The sequence below is a fragment of the Vulpes vulpes genome, chromosome 6 (assembly GCF_048418805.1).
Source record: "Vulpes vulpes isolate BD-2025 chromosome 6, VulVul3, whole genome shotgun sequence".
Classification (NCBI taxonomy): domain Eukaryota; kingdom Metazoa; phylum Chordata; class Mammalia; order Carnivora; family Canidae; genus Vulpes; species Vulpes vulpes.
The window spans coordinates 70,375,465-70,392,120 of NC_132785.1; the positions used below are offsets into that span (position 1 = coordinate 70,375,465).

The 16,656-nt window shown below is 36.8% G+C and overlaps 1 protein-coding gene and 1 non-coding gene across 4 annotated transcripts in view; one reads left to right on the forward strand and one right to left on the reverse strand.

Annotated features, from left to right (window-relative positions):
• PRKD1 (protein kinase D1) overlaps positions 1-16,656 on the reverse strand; it is a 319,748-nt gene that overhangs the window by 216,100 nt on the left and 86,992 nt on the right. The gene's annotated exons all lie outside the window — the stretch shown is intronic.
• LOC112926623 (U6 spliceosomal RNA) lies at positions 2,285-2,386 on the forward strand. Its single transcript, XR_003236375.1, has one exon. It is a non-coding gene; the product is annotated as a U6 spliceosomal RNA (small nuclear RNA).

Genomic DNA, 16,656 nt, shown 5'->3' on the forward strand with positions numbered 1-16,656 from the left:
TAATTACCTAATTTACAGATTATCTGTGTCCCCTGCTGGGTCTCTTTCTTCTTCCTACAGGATTGTTTGGATATTTTGCTTCTAATTAGCAACTTTGTAAGCCAAAGTAGGGAGAAGAGGAGACTATTAAATGGGGGGAGAGGGGAGTGTTGATTTTTGTTTGCTTGTTTAGTTTGTTGCTCTTCTTTTGGGATCTAGCAATAGGGTTGGGAGAGGGAGTAGGATGTGAAACGAGCAATGCAAGTACATTCTTATTAATCCTAGATTTCAAGCAACCTTCTCTGCCTGGACTCCATGTTGCTAGACCCAGTGTGAATTATGTATTCTGAGCTAGAAAACAGCCAGCACATCAGGCAGAGTATACCTCAGGTCAGGCAGAACTATAAACAAAGTAGTTGTTTGATTAGATGAGCACTGGGACACAGTTCAGATGGTGCAGACAAGCATTAAAACAAGAACTGACCTCAGAAACTTCTGACATTCACCGATCCCTAATGCACTATATATACAGAGATGCTCATGGAAAATTCTACCACTTGCTCAAGGAAAAGAAAAACCTTAATTGGAGACAAGGAACTGGCTTTCTGCATCCAGAAATGATCTGACGTATAACTGTATTCACAAGTACAAAAATTAAGGTAATTCTTTCAAATGAAACAGGAGGGGTCTCTTGGCCCCCAAGATTGAAATGTGTCTGAACAATTATTCTTCACCATCACCTCCGCCTTGCTAGCACTGCTGCCTGGTATCTACTAGGCACCTCCCTGTGTAGGGTTCTAAGGTGAAGCAATCTAATTTTGTTATGCCAGTACTTCAACCGACATTTACAAACTTTTCAAATATTTTAATTTTATCTAAATGTTTTTCATCAGCATGTTCCTTTTTACAAGAATCCTTTATTGTTCCAAGACACAAATCATATCCCTTTGAATTCCAGATGAAAACATTTTAGGCCTATTTATGATTGTATTTCAATAGACATGTATACACATGTAAAGCAGCTTCAGTGTTATTTAAAAATACACTTCAATAGGTCTCATTGTGTTGATATTAGCAAGGCACTTAAGAAAATGCTTCCAGGTGGCAGGCACCTGCTACGGCTTTGAAACACCAACCTCAAAACCTATAGTCAAGCACCAAAATGGGGAAGAGCAACAAACTATATATTTCAGCACCTAGCAGTTTTGGCAGCTCATTTGGAACTGGTTATTGCCAGCTGGGCATTTTGCCATTTCCTTGAGGCAAAATTAAAGTGGAAGATGCAAGGGTTTTATTGTAATTTTCCACCACATATTTATATCATTATGGGTTTTGTGCTGCTCTAGTCCCCACACAGTCTCACTGAATATCTTCTTATTATGTCACTGAAATTTGAAGCAAATATAGGATGATGCAGTGAAAACAAGTGGGCACTGTGTATAGTAAATGATTGCTGAAGATAACACTATGCCTATCAGAATGGGCTACATAATTTGCAGGCCCTGAGCAAGATGAAAATGCAGGGCCCTATGTTCAAAAGACAGGAGAAAAGTTCCATTAAAGGTACTAAAATATAAAAAATAATAATAATAAAGGTACTAAAATATCAAGATTCCTCCTTTCTGCTGCAGTTTCTTCTCTCAACTTGCCAAGGCATTGTTTATTTACTAGTCCCTGCTGTGATCCCTCAGGCACAGGGTGATCTGCAAAGCAAGTGCTAGGAAACAGCCAGCTAGGCCCCCCACACACACACACACAAACCGCCCCCTCTTCCCCATTAGGTATTGAGTCTCTCCTCCCCTGCAGCTGCAGACCAATGCTCCGCGCACTTCTAGGGGCAGAGAAGTCAAGTCAGGGATCTCCCTTCCCAAAGACACACCACCCCAACCCATCCCCAGCAGTACTGAAAATCTCAGATACATCAGGCACCTACATTGGAGTAGGTGAGAAGTTTACCCCACTGAGGCATCGTTGTGACTCTCCTAGATGGGGACAACTGCATCAGTGTCCAGGCCTGAAATGTTCCTGGGATCTTGCTCTAGAGCCCACCCTATCCCTGCCAGGTATGAAAGCCAACAGCAGCGGTGGGACAGGAATGTGAAGGAATAGGCCAGGTCTGTTGGGTTCTAGGGGGTGTGGGACTCAAGCAATTGAAAGCAGAAGAGAACCTATCCCAGATCAGAGGCTCCATTATCTTGTCAGACTTCACTTACAAAACACAAATTCAAACATAAAACTAGGGATTTCTGTCAGGGGCCCATGAAGCCAGCCTTCATTCATAAAAAACTCTAAGGTCTGTGGGCCTGTGCTTACTTCTGTAGCATATATACCATAAAATTGGACAAAGACATTAGCACGACTCCCGCACAAGGATGACACCCAAATTTATTACATGTTCCCTATTTTTATTTTATAGAACTAAATACAAATATACACAAAACTGGGAAAACCTGAATAAAATGGGGGAAAGGTGGATTGTGTCAATGTCAGTATCCTAGCCGAGATATTATATCAGTCTTGCAAAATGTTACCATTGGGAGAAACCATGTAAACTATATAGAAATTTCTCAATTATTTCTTACAACCATATATTGTCATTAGCTCAATTTCTAAAAGATCTGAGGCCTATTAAATGGACAAAAAACAGCATACAAGCTATTATTACCAAAACTACCTATACCTAGATATATACAAAACATTAAATTGAATGTAATTTGAGTATGATATGATATAAAAGAACAATTCTTTAAATAACTAACTCCAATGCAAAATCTGTAATCAGCATGTTAACCAAATTGTACACTATCAAGAGGAATGTGTTCAGCTATATTTCTTATTAAAATTTCTCTTACCTACTTAAGATAAAATGAAAACACACAATCTAGAAACTATAAAAATACTCTAGCAACCAAGTGGTCTATGCAAAAGCATGCCTTTATTCACAAAAGGGGGATAAATTTGTATTAAATAGCACAAAATCAACTTTAAATTGTTAAGTTACTGCACCCAGAAAGTTGGTTTGGGTACCATTTTACAACTGAAAGTACATATTTGATGCTGGTACAGTTACTTAATTTTTATATACATAAGACAAAACATCTTGCCTGTCAAATGCTAAAAAAAAAACAAAAAACAACAACAACAACAAAACAAACCCTAAAGTATAATAGGGAAAATCTGAATCTCCAGACTGAGTTCCCAAGGAACTGAGCCAAGTGAGAATTCTTTTTTGCTTTTGAAGACTGTGTATGTGAGCAAATCCCCAAAGGGGATCAATCTTGTCACAGTCCTGGGGGAAAGGATGTAGCCATGTCTATAGGGCCTCTGAGATAAATCCTGCTCAAAGGTCACCTAATTCTACTAGGACTGCATTAAGTAAAATAATAGAAGAGACTCACTCAACACCACAGAGCCGAACACATTGAAAATACTCTACAGACATTAGCAATTTATATCAACCATGGCAGTCTGTTCCCATTCTGACCTCTCAAGTGCTCAGCACCAACTCAATATAAATTATGCATCCCATTACTATTTCTTGCTCAGTCAGACAGCTTTCAGAGCCAAGATAAACCCACCTTTGGTTCAAGCCAGGACTTTACAGAGAGACCTGAAGAACTGATTACACAAAGAAAGAGGTTTGGGATCCAAATTAGTTTTGCCGCTGCTAACTCTGTACCTCCGGGTAAAACACTGAGCTGTTCATTAGTAAAATAGAATTTGAATTTCAAAGATAAATGAATATTCATTCACTTCGGGGAATTACATACTAAGGCATTCAAAAAATTTTTTGTTGAATGGAAGACTGAATTAATGAATGGATATGTACAGATTTTTCTCCAACCTGGCTTTTTTCTTTTCATAGCTAAATTCCCTTTCAGCTTTATTTCAGAGTTAAAATGCCGAAGTAGACGGGAAGGAAACACAAATAAAACAGCACTTTGCTCATGACCTCACTTGACTGTATCGTGCTGCACCCTACATAATTAATCACTGTCAGCACCAGTCAGATGTGGATATGCCAGCAACTGCATGTCAGGGTTTGCCAGGTGTGGCAGATTACTGAGTCTTCATCAAGCCAAGCTCTGAGGCTGGGAGTCTAACAAAAAAGCACTTAAGAAGCCTCCCAAAGCAGGAGAGCAGCGTTGGCTGTCTATCAGTGTCTCCTTGCTCTTGGTGCCCTAGTTCTGCTCTGGCCTCTCAAGTTCCTGGATTCCTCAGCTCCTGACTGTGCCAGGGTACTAAGGAACTGGGCTTCTTCCTGTCCCAACGTGGGCCTTCAAGTCCAAAGCAGCTTACCTCTAATGTCTGCATGTGCCTGCCCTAACCTCAGTCTGCACACCTGACTTTGGTACACTTTCTCAAAAGCATATTCAAAGCCCTCCCCTCTTGGTGTAGGCTTGGATCCCAGGCTGGCTGGGTGCCCTCTTGGCGATTCCCTGCTGCCTCCATTGCTGGCACCAACACAAATACAGCTTTGTATCTACTTGCCACAAAAACCTTGACTCTGTTCTATTCCATCATTGATTCTTTAGCACTCAAAACTAAGTCAATTATATTTCATGAAATTTAATGAACTCTGTGCAAAAATATTAACGACTAAGCAAAATATAGGTTAAGCGCAAACCTGAATTGTGTCACTACATAAGCTGTGAAAAGGATGGCTTAATCCTTAAATAAACACCAGTCTAAAAGAAGATGACAAAAATGTGTAGTTGAACACAGAGGAACAATGCAGTGTTTTGTCTTATTTCTTAAAAACCAGTTATCTAAAATGTGTCATTCAAATCAATGGCCATGCTAACTTCCCGGCTTTTCCTCCAAGCTCTATTTCAGAGGTTTCTTACCAGTTTTAAAGCTAAAAAAGCTACTAAACATGTACGTCAAATGACCTTTTAATCATCAAAGAAAAATTACCACAGTCAACTGCACAGTCCTGTAACATTAAATAATTAATCATCACATGGCAAAACTACCATTAGAAGTATCTAAATTATTTAAGAAAAATCAAACATATGGTAATTAGCTATTTCTTTCCAATCCACTAGAACATCATAGTTAGCCTGAATACCATAGAGTCTCATGATTTATATCCTCCCAACATATTTTCACTTCTTCATTCTACAAATTCAGTTTCAAAATGTCCCTAAGAGGGTAACTGTTGTGAGCAAGAGGTTAGACATAACAATGAGAGGAAAATCCAAGTACATTATACAAGCCTTTGGCTCAAACGCAGATCTGAATTTGAAAAGAGAAAATGTGGAGAAATTTACTGATAACAACCTAACCATCAATTCAAGTTGTACTTAACTGGAAAGCCTGGAACTATTTACAGAACTATGCAATGGAACGTTCACTAATAATTCAACCCGATGCATCATGTAACAGCCACCCATCTGGAGAGTCTCCTTGTCTCAGGGTTCTTCCCAGACCATTAACAATGTTAAAAGTCTTAAGTGGACTCCTTGTCCACTGTTCACTTCTTGCTGTGCTTCTTATACAGCACAACTCCAGACTCCATTTTTATTTCCAGGTAAACTAAAGAAATGATAGAAGATCTTTTGTCTAGCAGTTTCAATGTGGTACCAGTGTTCTATGTATTAATAATACTCATTTCTCCATTAACTTTAAAAAAATATTTCTACCTTCAATGTAGGTACAGGCAAAGAGAAGAATTTAATGAGTGGAACACAGCCATGTCAGTATTCAATCAAAATTCCCCTTGGAAGCTTTTCATCAGCAGTTGATAGAAATCAACACAGAGAGAGAGCCAGAGTCCCTGAGCTATCACCACAGCCTACTCAAAAAACCCCCAAAACAAAAAACTAACCATGTGCCACAATAGAACCACAGTGGTACGGAGTTGATTTTCATTCTTTTTCAAAAAAAAAAATACGGTTTGCTTTTGCTTACATCTCTTGTTATGAAACTTGTGAAACATAATGATAGAAAAATTGTTAGCCATAAACATATCTAAACAATTTAGAAAGTTATTCACTTTTTAAGTTCTTATTACTCACTGTCCAACATATGAACTACTTTTAATTATCTACTGTCTTTAATTGCTTAGGTGATTATTTTTTCTATTAAATATATGTCCTCAGCCATATCATTAATAATCCTTCATAAGTTTATAGGTACTCTGACTTTGCCTTGTGTTAAAAGGTCGGTTGGGGATTCTTCAGCTTTGCTAATGGTTTTATATTTCAGTAGAGTGTTAAAACTGTTGCTAGGCCTGAATGTCTGTGCCCTCCCCACCAAAAAAAAAAAAAAAAAAAAAAATTCCCATGTTAAAACTCAAACCCTCAATATAAGAGATGGGGCCTTTGGGAGATAATGAGGTCATGAGGGTGGAGCCTTTATGGTAGGATCAGTGCCCTTATAGGAGACACAAGAGGGCTTGCCCTTGTTTGCTCTCCTCATGCAACACAACATGATGGCCATCTGCAAACCAGGAAGGGGGCTCTCACCAGACACTGGATCTGCTGCCACTTTGACTATAAACTTCGCAGCCACCAGAACAGTGAGACACAAACATCTGTTGTTTAGGCCACCCACTCCATGGTAATTTGTTATAGCAACCAGAAGTAAGACAGCTGTCATTCAGGATATTATGTACTCAATAAAGTAAATAATCAATTTCATGTACTGCTACGATTATTAAAAATGGTCTCCACATATTGAAATGCCCCCAAGGTCCTGGCGGTCCAAGAGATCATGCTTTCTCTGTTGCTACTTCCAGTATAAAATAAATATAAACTACCTGTGACCTACTAGGCTTCAGAAATTACTCAATTTAACCACATTTAGGTTAAAAAAAAACATTTTAAGGACTGAAGGCTTCCAACTAATTTTTCTAAGCATACATTTACGTACTCTACTTTTACGCTAGCTGGGTTTGTGAGTGTGTGTATATGTATATGCATTTTAAGAATGAGCCTATATCTCTTTGAATAAACTTTGAAAAGGTGTTTTCTTTCAAGTTTACATACCTGACATCTGTGAAATTTTACACTAAATGTTCTTCACAAGAACTATACAGTAGGACTCCTTTTAAATCAAAATGAAGCCACGCTATGAGTAAGGAAAAGTCCAGAGGTGAATAAATCTAGTTAGCCTTCTAATAATGCCTTCTCTCAGAGAAGCCAAAGCACAAAGATGAGTGGCAAACTGATGCATTTCAACTTCTGAGAAGATCAGGTTACAAAAATGCTCTGTAGTTCTTCAGTTAGGGTCCCCTAACTTCTCTAAGGAGGAGCCCTCTTCTCTAAAGAGAGAGCTATGGGCTGTTTCCCACTAACATACCAGGAGGAAAAAGGATTAGTGTAGTAAGATTGCAGGAGGGGAGATACTCATTTTTATTTAACAAACATATACCATTTACTATATCCTAGGCATTATTTTAAGTATTTTATAAACATCAACTCAAATCCTCATAACAAGCATATGCATAGGTACAATTACATAATTCCCATTTTACAGATGAGAGGGACGGGGAGATAGAATAATGTGTCTGAAACCAGTTGGTCAGTAAATTGCTTGACCCAACGTTTGAGCCCAAGCTCTAAGACTTCAGAGTCCGTGCTGTTAATAACCACCTTACTACTCTGGTTCTTCTGGCCACTGACTCCTTAATTCTTCTCAAAAATTCCACCCAAAAATCCAGGAAGAAAGAAAGGACAACATCTTTATTACGAAAAAAAAAAAAGTAAAAGTATATAGCTTTGGAAAGTTTTCCATTTCAGTAAAAGCCAACATAACTATTTTTCATTGGAAAAAAAAATGGACTTCCAAATACAAATGACAAAAACAGCAGGGAAGGAAATTCTATTTTCAAGTTTCTAGAAGGTTATCATAAACAATGAAGAGAGAAAAACAAATTAGAGTTTTCAAAAATGACATTTGACAGTATCTCTTCTCCCTTGCTGTCCATGAAGAGTTGCCTGCACTATGGACAGTGACTGTGCAGAGTACCCTAAGGTGTGAACATTAAAGATGACCGTGCTTGGAAAGAAAAAAGAAGCATATTGTAAGCTAATGTAAATGCACAGTAAGGTCTGAATGTTGTGGAAATAAGCCCAGTCTGCTTCTCAATTCATGAGTTTAGCTGAGATGTCAGAACAGATGACAAACAACAACAAACAGAAACACCATACCACACAATTCTCTCCAATAGTGGGGATAAAGATCCATAGCAGCTTATTTAATTTGATGCTAATTTACTTCCTTGTTTAAACATTCTAAATATTTGCTATCTACTAAATATTCATGTATTATGCTTTACCTTGAGGGTTTTATTCTCCAAGGAATTAATTTATAAGCACCTGTAATAAAAAGTACTTTCCTCAAAATAACAGCAAAAACTTTTATTTGAAGACTTACTATCAACTAGTTGGTTAACATAGAGAACTGGAGATGAACTCAATCTTCTTGGCATTTAAAATTTTAAATACTAAGATAGGTATTTCATTTGAAATAAATACTTCATTTTATTTCAAAATAAAGCAAACAATTTTATCTGTTCTCCAATACAATTATTTTTGTTTGGTTTTGGTAACAATGAAAACCCAATGGTAGACTTTTTCTTTTCTCACAGTACAAGAAATAGCTTATTTGCCAAAAATCGGTTTATTCAGTCTGCTTCTTTTGAACCTCAACATTTTTGAAGGGTCTGCTTTATTTCTGTGTAAAGTTTCATAAGTAATAATAATTTACTCAAAGAAAATTAATAACAGTTTATTTTATATTAGATGTGATAATAGACTACTAGTGCAAATCCAATGATGAGTTAAAGAAAAAAAATTGATAAAGCAAAATCTACCAGCTTATTAACTCATAAATAAGGAATATTCTACTAAGGAAAGACAGTAGAGTACACTGTATTCTTCAAAAGTCAATGTCATAAAATACAAAGAAAAGCTATGAGAACGTCCACATTAAAGGAGGGTAAAGACAGAAACCCAACAAATGCAATACCTGATCCTAGGCTGGCTCCTACAAGATGGGAAAATGCTCTAAGGGAAGTTACTGAATCAGTAGATATAACTGTAATACAGATGAAAGATTAGAGTATTCATCCATGATAAATTTATTGAGGTTGATAATTACTCTCTAGTTCTATAAAAGAATACCCTGCTCTTGGGAAATATACACTGCAGTGGATGAATGCAAAGGCTCATAGTATATAACACACTCAAATGGTTCAGGGGGAAAAAAAGCATGAGAATGAAGGGAAGACAAATGGGGTAAAATTATTTGGGTGAACCTGGGTAAAAGCCAGAGGACATATCTTTGTATTATTATCAGTTTGTAAATTCTCTGTGAACTGAAAATTATTTCCAGAAAAATAGTCAGGAAAAGGGGGTGTGGGAAGGAGGCAACAATGAAAAGCTATTGATCTGAACCAGAAATATGAATTAAATCCCATGGATTGAGTTCATTCTTTACAGCACACAGAAATGGAGTCCCTGAAACATGCCCTCAAGATACTAATATTATGTTGCAGACTATCACAGACATTCGAGTCTCAAAAGGCCTTGGTCCACATAGAGTACCAGTTATTTCTAAAATTAAGGTCTCCAAAAAAGCACTCCTAAATACACTCCAGTTTATCAGCCACGATAAATTCTCAATGTCCACAATGAGAAGGTGAGGAATACACACCCACCTTAAACACAATGGTTGCAGGATCACAAAGCCATTCCAGATCAGCTCTGGAAATAAGGTTCATCCACACCACCAAGGCTACAACTCTACTAATAGTCTGATTCAGTAAATATTTACTTAGTGCCTGCTATGTGCAGGCACTGGGCTATGCTAGGAAGAGAAAATGAATACGCTTAGGCTTTAATCTTAAGGAGCTTAAAACCTAAGGAGAAAAAGACATATAATTCTGTAATTACAATACCATCTATGAAATGTTGCTGTAATAAAGGCATATATGGAGTATTCTGAGAAGGTCTCAGTGAATAGGTGAACTTCACTCAGTTTTTTCAATAAACATTTATTCTGTGTCAAGGGAAGAAAACTTCAAGATGAGTAAGTGCTTCCCCAATGGACAGGAAAAGAAGTGAGAAAGGAATTCCAGGTGAACGCAATTAGTAACATATGACAAAAGCATAAAATCAGGAAAATTTTAAATTTTAAAAAATAAAATATTTTTTAAAAATAAAAGGTTCACAAACTAATTCCAGGAAAATGTAAGCTGTTTTCATTGAATAGTAAGTAAGATCAGTATGGCCGGGAGTACAACATCTCCTGGAATGTAGATAACAGGGGAGACAAAGCCAATTAGAACCAGATCCTGAGTGGCCTTTGTATACATGCTAAGAAACTACAAAGTAATCGATGGAGGGAATGGTAGAATGCTTGCAGCAGGAAAACCTAAGTGATGAAATTTCTTGTTTTAGAAAGACAGTTCCAGCTAAAATGTCAAACCGTGTATGACCAAGAAAAGATGGGAGTCAGGAAGAAGAGTTCACATGTGATTGCAACAGTCTTCAAGTGCTGTGATCAGAGCTTGAACTAAAACAACCTCTCTGGGGAAAAGAGACAGTTGAGGAAGTAGAGTGAGCAGGATTCAGCAAGCAGATGACTGTGAACAATGGGATATGGTGGGGATGGCGGTCATCAACAGTGACTGAGTTTAAAATGCCAGTGTAGTATGCTCAGTATCTCTGGGGATGGTCAATACAGAATTTAGAATAATGAGAAATACACTGAATTTCAGAAGAGGATTTAGCATAAATGTAAAGATGCTAGGGTCATATTGATGATGATTAATTTTCTTATATTCTCTACGAAAGGATTTAGTAGATTGAGAAAACATTTAAGAGTAATTTAAAGATGATCAGAAAGGAAATAAGCTAAGAGAAGGAAGAAGAATGAGAAGACAGAATTATATGGTAACCAGCACTCTACGGTACTTGTATATGGGTTAGACACCAGTGACCACAGTTCAACCAACATCCAATACACATTCACTACAATGTTTAGGTACTAGATGTTTTGCTACATCCTGATTAGCACCATACTGGCTAGACTCCATCCATACTGGCACCAATTTTCAACTCTGAGTATGACAGTGACTTTTAAGTGTGGATACAGTTCAAGTTAAGTTCTCATTCTATTCACTCTTGCCTACACACTGAACTACAAAATTAAACAGAAGACTCCATTTTAAAAGGAAGCATAAGAGCACCTGGGTGGCTCAGTCAGTTAAGCATCTGCCTTCAGTTCAAGTCATGATCTCAGGGTCCTGGAATCAAGTCCTGCATTGGGCTCCCTGCTCAGTGGGGAGTCTGCTTCTCCCTCTGCCCCCTCCCTGCTGCTCGTGCCTGCTCTCTTTCTCTCTCAAATAAATAAATAAAATATTTTTTAAAAATAAAATTAAATAAAAGGAAGCATAATCATGGACACTAAGAGTCCTTATAGCCATTCAGGGCTTATAAAGCAATACAAAGAAAAAAAGGTTCACAAACTAATTCCTGAACACTAATTCTTCAACTCTTCTTTTAAAAATTACTGATGAGGGGTGCCTGGGTAGCTCAATCGGTTAGGTGTCTGCCCTTGGCTCCAGTCATGATCCCAGGGTCGTGGGATCAAGCCTGCATCAGGCTCCCCAGTGGGTGGGAGATCTGCTTCTTCCTCTCCCTCTGCCCCTGCTCGTGGTTACACGCTCTCTCTCTCTCTCTCTCTCACATAAATAAAATTCTTTAAAAAATTACTGATGAAAAAAATAATAAACCATGGTTCAAATAATGCAAACTTCTGATTTCAACACAGCAATGCCAAAAGATTCTGGATTAAACAATGAACTTCCTCCACATGGAATGCCTGCTCATCTCATGTGAGAGCATGTGTGCGTGCACACACACACACCCACACACAACCTCCTCAAACTCAGGTTTTATAGTCATAGCAGCCTTTTAAACACATTGTGTTTATCCCCTGCAGTGACCACCAGCCTCATGTAATCAACTATCCTTTCATAGAAATGGTGATACCTATAATATTAACTCAGCATAGCAACCAAGTTTTACTACTAATTCTATGAACTAATTTATTCTCCATATAATTTTTTTTCTTTTTAAATTTCATGATTAACATACTACCCAGATCTCCAATGTTTTTGGCCTCCCTAGTCACCACAGAAAGCAGTCTGTTTTTCTTGTACAATCTTTTGAATAAATAATACCCAGTCATCTGACTGCAAGTATTCATTACACATGAGCTATAGAAAATAATCAGTCACAGATCAAGTTTAGTAGCTTCAAAACAAATGACGTAGGTATGATTTATACAGAATTCTTCAAATGGTTCACCAGAAATGGTCTAAATTTTGTCCTATGTGCATTATACAACCTTGTTTTTCATTTTGTGAATATTTTTGAGTCAACATTCACTTTATCCCTTTGTAACTCAGCAAATAAAGGCTCAGCTCCAAAATGGTTTGCCATTGGTCTAGCATGTTAATAGAGCAATAATTATTTTAGTGCTTCAATCTGGTCAAAAGATGACCTTATGATGAACCTCCTGTGAGAGAAACAGCATTGTTTATAAATAAAATCTCATGCAGGGAGATCCTTAGCTTCAAAGGAAGAAAGCAATCACTATGTTTGTAGGCAGTTAATGTTCTGCCCTTTACTTTAGGTACATAATATCTACATTTTCATCAACATTTTTAAAAATGTTGCTCTAAGTACAGAATCCTGGGTTTTGTTCATGCATATCTGGAAACTATTCTGTTTAGGGAATATCCCACAAGCAGCTAGGATGCAAAAAGGACATTCTTTACGGAGTCTTGCTACTAAGAAAATACTCCCACAGTTCTTGGTTCAGTCCCACCACTGTCTTAAAGGGGAATCTAACTAAAGAAGAGCTGGATATTTCTGTGAAGAATCAAGATATCTCTACAAATCCAGAGAAAATTTAGAGTTATGCCAAAAGTAAATTATACAAAAGACTACTTCAAGATTGGAAATGGTGCAGTCCAGGTTTAAAAATCACATTTGAATTCAAACAGACTTGAGTTCCCAGATTTTACAGGCTGGATAACCTTTGACAAGTTACTGGACTTTGCCAAGAATCCAGATGGAAATAATCGAATGTTATATGTGAATAAACTGAGCCTAGCACTTGGTAACTAACCCACAGGCACTCACTAAATATTACCTTCCTTCCTGACTTTCCATTTTGATACTGTCAGTGACAAAGTCATTAGGGAATTCCATACTCTTTTATTATGCAAGTGTGCGGTTTGCATTTCAATGATTACCTGCCATTCTGTAAACAAAGAATATCATAAATATCCCATTTTGATACATGGTAACTACCAAAAGTGGGTTCATGAGCTATTTTCAATATTTATTTCCATAGCCTATGTGTTCACAGAAAAATGTAAAAGATAATTCAAATGTAAATTATTTTTTTAAGATTTTATTTATTTGTGAAAGAGAAAGAGCACATGCACACAAGCAGGGGCAGGGGCAGAGGGAGAGGGAGAGGGAGAGGGAGAGGAGAAGCAGACTCTCCACTGAGCAGGGAACCCAATGTGGGCTGGATCCTGGAACACCAGGATCATGACTTGAGCCAAAGGCAGATGCTTAACTGACTGAGCCTTGCAGGTGCCCCCTCAAATGTGAACATATTAAAGTATACATGTGATTATAAAATGTAAACAAGGCTCATAATCTTAAAATACCCAGGGTCTTCATCCCATCCGACTGGTTGATACAAATGACAAAATCATGGAATGAATACCACACTACCACTTCCTCTGTATTATCCTAGTAAACTGGATCAAATACAAATGCTCTTTAGTGGGACACTGTCTCTATTATATACCCCAAGAGCTGACATAATAAAGAAGGTCAAGTCCACTTCTGTAAAGTTCTTTAGTAATCACTCAGAGGACAGACACATTAGGATGACCATTATAAATTATTGATGGAAAAGGAGTGGAAAAAAAGCTTTATAGTTTTCGATTCCCAATTGTAAATATCCCAAAATATCATATTCACATTAATAAACATTTTTCATCTTAATGATGAATAGCCACCTGCTGAAGTAAAAAATAAAATAAAATAAAATAAACAGGAGCCCACTTCTAATTGGAAACAGCAAGATTGTGTGTATTTTCCATTGTGTATTTTGGCTCTCCAAATGTTCAATTTGAGAACTCTGAGGTTAAGCCTTAGAAACTCCCCCAGTTCTTCATAAACTGACACATTCCTCAGACACACACTGCATGCATTCAGTATAATCAGAATATGCACAGTTGGAATGCCATGCTTGAGGCCTTTGCATTTTTTAATCAGTTTGTGTGAATTTTAAGTGAGTTATCAGCTATGCTGATGGTGCAGCAATTCTGTATTTGGAAAGTTTTTAAATGGAAGTAATAGGATCCGAATGTTTTAATGTTCCTTTATTCATTTCAGAGAAACAGCCTCTGTCACACTTGCTACCTTCTGCCAAAGTCTACAAGGATCAAACTTAGTGGTAGCAGATGAAGCTAAATAATGTTTTGTCCAAGTTTCCAAAACAAGCTTTCACAATTTTCCATTTATGAAAATTAAAGGTGGGAGCTATATTTTATCATTTTGAACAACCAAAATAATTTTTAAAATACACTTGATTTTTAACTCTTCCATCCCCCTTCAAAATGCTAACCACCATTATTTTAAGTAGCACCAGCACATGGTGGCCCCTTTCCTTCCCTGTTACATGAGCTCTATCTGTGGGAAATCAACTTAATAGAGTCAATTCTCATATTCTGTTCAGGGCCTTATACAAATAATCAGGCACAATGTTAGTCTCTCCAATTATAATCTATGTATCAAGTGATTTGTCAAAAATGTTACTTGAAAAACAAACAACTTAAAAAAAAAAAGAAAAACAAACAACTTGAGTAACACCAACAGACTACATTCACATTCCAGAAATGTATTCACCATACTATGGAATTATTCTATCAAAAACTACTAAGTATCTTCTTAACTGGCTGCCATTCTAAGTAACTTGGAGATGGTTATACGATCAGCCACATAAAATCACTAGGTAGATACTTAAGGATGTATTTTGCCTGTCAGTTTGTTTTAATTTGTGAGCCTTGAGGCTACAAATATCTCAGCATTTTGTCAGCAATGTTGAAAACATATTATTTAGTCCAACTGGACACTAACTCAGTAATCAATCCAGTATGCCAGTACCTACTGAAAAGTCAGAGAATAAATCCCCCTGACAGGGGACCCTTTCAGATTAATGCTGCATCCCATGGGAGGACTGGAATATTCATGTTTTAAAACTTTATGGAGTATGAGAGTTTTCCAAAAAGAGAAAATACTTCTGGTGCTAAAATCTACTGGGCCTCCAGTTTTCTTTAATGAAGAATCAAAGATAAATGTTCTTTTCTGGGTTTCAGAAGAGAGTTTTTCTCAGATAATATGTGCATGTAAATGTTTAGGTGCTTCCTGGGAAAGAAAAATAAAGACTTAACATAGTCCAAAAGGGAATATAACTTATTAAAAGATCAACTTTGGTATTTTAAACAAAACTTCTAATTTGTAGGGGAGAGAAAAAAGGTTTGTTTGTATGTCTGTTTCTTGTTTCTAGCTACTCTTGATACAACAAGATGTGTTTTAAGGAATTACTCTTAGGCATGAAGTCTATCTATCCTGTTTCTCTACTAACATAGAAACCTCCCATTTAAGAAAAATAGAAACTTGTTCAAGTTCAGACAATTTCCTCACTTAAATCCTAGCATCATGCCTACTTTGGACCAGATGTTGTTTCTAGTCACATGCTACTTTTCTTTTTTATTTCACTGAGGTCATATTTACTGCTAAAACATTTCTTTTAAACTTGCGTTTGCATATCAGAGAAAATAAACAAAACACAAAAATGAAAGACCACTGATTCAGTTATTTCCTTTTGGCTGACAGATTTCATAGAAAGTGCTTTTGTAATAAAAAAATATTAATGAAGTACTAATGTTTTGTGCAGACATTTGCTCCTCTGTCTACTTCATTTATAAATACATTTTAATGAGGTAATAGAGACTACACAGATCTGCAAGTGTTCCTTTTTCTAACATTTGTTCTGAATTCAAAGATTAGAAACAGCTAATCTGCCACATTTTGGGGGCTGGTTTATGAATACAGCATTTAAAGCACATTGTTCGAGCATCTGGAAAGCTAACATCTCATAAATAGCCCATCCTCCCAAACATATGATTAGACAATAAGGGTAATCTGAAATTGTTTAAAATCAGTAGCCATAAAGTAGATACAGTGTACTACAAATTGTCCCTCCCTCCCTCCCCACTCTCCACCCCAGAGAGTGTATTGAAACATGCCTTAATGGGCCTTGGTTTGCCAAAAAGACATTCAGAGTGGAGTTTGTCTTTGTACAATTAAATTATGCACATTGTCAAATCTTCTCATTTAAGAAATCTATATTTTACTGAATTATATCTGAGAATTAATTCAGGTCTACCCTGGAAGTACTCTAGATCTCTGTTCTCATTTTACTTGATTAAATACTGTTTTCTCAATAAAATATTTTTATTTTATTCCTGAAGTGAGTATATATAACAATCAGCAGATTTAATAAAGGACATGGTTCAAGTACAGTTTTCCTTCTGATAGGAAAAAATTACATACAACACATTTAAAATTT